The sequence below is a fragment of the Portunus trituberculatus genome, chromosome 4 (assembly GCF_017591435.1).
Source record: "Portunus trituberculatus isolate SZX2019 chromosome 4, ASM1759143v1, whole genome shotgun sequence".
NCBI classification, from domain to species: Eukaryota; Metazoa; Arthropoda; class Malacostraca; order Decapoda; family Portunidae; genus Portunus; species Portunus trituberculatus.
In genome coordinates this window covers 6,981,167-6,987,089 of record NC_059258.1, presented here as the reverse complement: position 1 = coordinate 6,987,089, position 5,923 = coordinate 6,981,167, and positions in this window count along the sequence as shown.

Genomic DNA, 5,923 nt, shown 5'->3' with positions numbered 1-5,923 from the left:
CATGATAAACTAAACACAAGAAAAAACAAAGTACTTATTTCTGTCACAATACAAAATATACAAACACATATATTTTAAAAAACACACTTAATCCACAAATATAAACACAAAAAACATGATAATCTAAACACAACATGCAACACAACACCAGCTTGACTTACTTTTCTTACAATGCAAAACACACACACACACACACACGCCCGGTAGCTCAGTGGTTAGAGCGCTGGCTTCACAAGCCAGAGGACCGGGGTTCAATTCCCCGGCCGGGTGGAGATATTTGGGTGTGTCTTCTTTCACGTGTAGCCCCTGTTCACCTAGCAGTGAGTAGGTACGGGATGTAAATCAAGGAGTTGTGACCTTGTTGTCCCGGTGTGTGGTGTGTGCCTGATCTCAGGCCTATCCAAAGATCGGAAATAATGAGCTCTGAGCTCATTCCGTAGGGTAATGTCTGGCTGTCTCGTCAGAGACTGCAGCAGATCAAACAATGAAACACACACACACTAAAGAAAACACCAAACAAACCAAACTTCACCTGTTCCAACTTAAACACACACAAACACATTTTAAAAACACTGAAACCAACAAATTGGAAGCAAAAAATGGAAAAACTATAACACACACACACACACACACACACACACACACACACACACACACACACATGTAAGCAAAAACTTGATTAGAACCAACAAAAACTTCCTCATATTAACATACACACACACACACACACACACACACACACACACACACACACACACACACACACACACACACACACACACACACACACACACACACATTTAAAAAGATACACATTAAACCCTCAAATACAAACAAAAGCTAGATTAGAACCAACAAAACCCTTCCTCATATTAACACACACACACACACACACTGGTGGCGACACTGTATGACGTGAGCTGTGTTGTGGGGCCTGTGCAGTGAGGTATCACATAGAGACCTTCCCTGACTCTCCCCTCCCTTGAACACTTGCCTGATGGAGAGGAGGGGGAGCTTCAGCCTTGGTCCAGAACCCTCATCATCATCATCATTCTCTCCCCACCACTGCACCTCACCCTCACACACTCCCTTCAAATCTCTCCTCCCTTTCTCAGTATTACTCTTGCCTTGTCTTTCTCATATTTTTAACACTATTTACTCTCTCCTGTGATGAAGGGTGAACTTGCTACTGCTTCTGTTAAATGTAGAGGGAAGAGGATAGCTAGGATTAATGTAGAGAGGTAAATGATGGAGGTTGAAGCAGAGTGGTTGGTAATATTGAAATGAAAAAAAGGGATATATTGATGTTATTTGTTGTTGAAATTAAGGAAAAGATAGGAAAGGTAGAGATTAAAAGTGAAAGAAGGAAGGAAAGATGGAGTAATGGTGAAGGAATGGAAGATAGAGGAATAATGAAGGAAAGAAAGGAAGAGGAAGGATAGAGAAGGGTGGAAGGAGAGGAGAGGAAAGTAGAAGAGGGAATAAAAGGGAGAAATAAGATTGATGGAGGAGAATGAGGGGAAAGTGAAGGAAAGGAAGGAAAAGTGAGCAAGAGGAGAAAAAGATGAAAATAAGAAGAATGTGCAAAATACAGACAAAAATGAAAGAAAGAAACAAATGAAGCAGAAAAGGAGAGAAAAATATAAACAAACACAAATGAAAGAAAAATAGAGAAAAAGTAAGAAGGAAGTAAAGAAACAAGAAAACAAAACTACAACAAAAAAGAAAACCAGAAATAAAGAAAAAGATGAATCAAATAAGAAAAAAGAAAGACAAGTAAACAAAAAACAAGAGATCACAAAACAAACAAGAGAAAGACAACAAAAAAATGAAAAAAAACCCTGACATTTAAACCTTAAACAACACAAACACTAGAGAAGCAGTACAGAAAGGCTTGCAATGTACTTACCCTCACTTCTAAGCCAGGGGACACTAAAGGTACAAGAAACCCATTACTTCTTTACCTAATGCTGTGAAGGGAAGAAAGGGGCTATGGGAATGGGTGAATGGTATGGGGATGATTCTGTGGTGATTGTGACATAGAGTGCTTGTAAGGAATAGATAAGGACAAAGTTTCACAGCATTGGGGGTTTTGTAGCTATTCTGTGGCTAATATAAACAGCATTATTGTTTTTACTGTCTGTGGTAATGGAATTGCAGCATCTAAGCTTATCTGGGCCTTGCTGTGCCTAATAATCACAGCATTGTCATTTAATCTTGCTGTGCTAAGTTAAAATACAGCATTACCTTCACTTAGCCTTGCTGTGACTTTTATAACACAGCATTACCATCATCTAGCCTTGCTGTGACTAACTATAAACACAGCATTTTCATCTGAACTTGCTGTGACTTACATAACACAGCATTGACACTACCTAACCTTGCTGCGACAAACTATAAACACAGCATTATCATCTGAACTTGCTGTGACTGATATAACACAGCATTAACACTACCTAGCCTTGCTGTGACAAACTATAACACAGCATTAACACTACCTAGCCTTGCTGCGACAAACTATAAACACAGCATTATCATCCAAGCTTGCTGTGAGTAACATAACACAGCATTGACACTACTTAACCTTGCTGTGACAAACTATAAACACAGCATTATTATCTAAGCTTGCTGTGACAGATATAACACAGCATTAACACTACCTAACCTTGCAGCGACAAACTATAAACACAGCATTATCATCTAAGCTTGCTGTGACAGATATAACAGCATTACTCTCAACTAAATGCTGTGACAACCAAACCATAGCATTAGCACCAAACCAAGCTGTGACAAACATAACATTAATATCATCTAACCATGCTGTGCTGAATATAAACACAGCATTACCATTATTGATTGGTGTGACTCCAGACCACAGCAATGACACCTAACCTACCCTAACAAAAACCTCATTATCATCAAAACACGCTGTGGTAACCTGACACAGCACCACCTCACCATGCTGTGGCCACAAACACAGCACACTCTTCTTTCCCTGATAAAAACATTGGATTATATGTGCGTTGATTGAGTGATTGGGTGTCGCTGTGGCTGTGGCTGTGGTTACTCTGCTGTCATAGGGAAACTTAAGGGGAATTTCAAAGGTGGATAAATTTAAATCATCATACATACATACATACACACACACATACATACAGTGTCTTGTTGCACCATGGCCTTCATATTGAGAGAGAAATGATAATAGTGCTTTGTGTCTTTTTATTTATTATTTAGTCTTTTTATTTTTTAGTTTACGTTTTTCTAATTGATATATATTTTTGTGATTCATTGTTGATCTTTTCTCTGTCTCTCTTTCTGTCTCTCTGTCTGTGTGTGTGGTGACGTTACTGTGTGTGTTTGGTGGTTCATCACTCCTATACTCCCAGACATACATACATATTTACGTATCTTATCCGTTCACGTAATGAGTAGCGTTTCATTCTGCTCGCCGCCATGTTTGTAAAGTAGTGCTGGAAATATAAGAGAAAGAGAGTTGTTTCTATAATAAAGGCATAAACTATTATTTTTTTCTGGCTCTGCGAAGTGTTATTATCCTTTCCTGGCTTGTGGTGATTTTGTCAGAGGGAGAAGTAGGGATTTTCACTCATCTGAAGCAGCGTTTAGGCTTATTTTTTTCTGGCTCTGCGAAGTGTTATTATCCTTTCCTGGCTTGTGGTGATTTTGTCAGAGGGAGAAGTAGGAATTTTCACTCATCCCAAGCAGTGTTTAGGCTTATTTTTCAGTTTTGTATGCTTTATTCTCTTAAGTATATATACAGTGGATCCTCAGACTTCAAACACCTTGGACTATGAACAATTCAGATTTCTAACAAAAATTTCAATGAAGTTTACCCTCGGAGGTCAAACAAAATTCAGATTCCAAACAACCCAAAGACAGCCAAATCTGGGTGATACTAGCACTGTTGGGGAGAGGTAAACATCAATGAATTCCCTTTTTGTTGTGGTTCTATGTTGTGTCCTTCCTCTTATTCCCAGCTGGGGTCAGAACATTGGACCAGTTTTTCATTTGACCAGAGTCACTTAACCAGGCGAGATGGCTGAGTAATATATATATGAGTACACTGATCTGGTAACTAACAAAAACATTTCTTGACTACTGTAGTGACGGGGTGTAACATGTGAAATAAAGCATCCACATAGCACTAACTGACTATGCTAATGGTACCAGTAGTGCTGCCACCACCCAGTATATTCTAAATAATTGGTTAAGTGACACTCGCCATGAAGCTCTCCACCAAAAAGTTAATATTATTGATTTGACATAGTTCAATTCTTATTTACTTAGGGAAAAGTCTGGGGTGTTGGAACAGATTAAAATTATTTACATTGTTTCCTATGGGGAAAAATGGTTTTGGGTTTGGAACAATTCAGACATGGAACAGCCTTCTGGAATTAATTATTTTTGAAGTTCAAGGGTCCAGTGTATTTTTTCAAGGGCACAGATGGTATGCTGTGTTTAGTCTTATTTTTCAGTTTCAGTTTTATTTCCCTTATTTTCTAACTATGGTTATTTCTCAAGGCCACAGAGATGGTATGTTGTGTTCTTATTACTCTGTTGTACTTTAAATTCTTGTTAAACTTTCATTACAGTCATGAAAACACCTTTAAAAACTAACTTCCACTACAGCCTGTTTTGCATGCTTTACAATTTAGTTAATTTTTCAAAAGCCACAGAGATATTATGTTGTATTCTTATGAACATTTGCAGTAGTAATGCTGAATACTAGCTAAACTTTCATTACAGCCATGAAAAGACCCTTGAAAACCATAACTTCAACTGCAGGCTGTTTTATTTGCTTTATTCTTTAATTAAGGCTGTTTTTTAAGACTATAAAGATATTATTGTTGTATTCTTATGAGTATTTGCTTTAGAATGCTGAATACTAGCTAAACTTTCATTACAGCCATGAAAACACCCTTGAAAACCATAACTTCCACTGCAGCCTGTTGTATTTGCTTTTTTCTCTAACTAAGGCTGTTTTTTCAAAGGACAACAGAGATATTATGTTGCATTCTTATGATTATGTAATGCATTAATGCTGAATGCTAGTTAAACTTTCACTACAGCCATGAAAACATCCTTGTAAAATACAACTTCCACTACAACCCGTTTTATTTACTCTATTCTCTAAAAGGCTGTTTTTTCAATATCACAGAGATAATATATATGTAAATGAGAAAACTAAAATGCACATGACCTAGTTAATGGTTTGATATCATTATTATCACATAGTTAACCCCTTCAATACTAGGACACATTTTTATCTTGAGTTTTGGGTACAATTAGACCATTTTATTTACATTAGGAAGTGTCTATAGAGGTTAGAAGATTAATGGCCACAGTCTTCACTATTTCAACCCCCACATAGATTTCTGAAGCTGTATAAAATCACCAGGTAGTAAGCAGAATGAATATGGAAATGTGTCATAGTCAAGGAGGTTGAATTAGAGTAGGTGGCATGACAGCACAAAAGTGAAGCCAGTGCACTATTGGTCTGCTGCTGCCCCTATCACCCTTATACCCCAACCATTACCAACAACCCATTGAAAATAGTACATACATGGGAATGCCCAAGTTACGGCCGCCCCTCCCCTATGTGGATGACATATTTACGTTAAGTAATCCATTTTGAAAATGGCAATTCTTAAAAAGGCAGATGGACATGAATACTACATAAATTCTGACTTGTCACAAATCAGAACTAATTACTAAAATATAAAATTATTGCCGAAATAAGGAATAATACAAATAGGTTCTGTTACAGTTTAGTACAATAAACTCTAGATGGTTTTGGCCACCCTTAGGTTGTTGTTCTTACTATTTACAACATTTTCAGTAAGTACACTACCTCCCGCAAATTAATAATAACGCTGCAATAGGTCCGGGAATGTGCGGTGTTCGG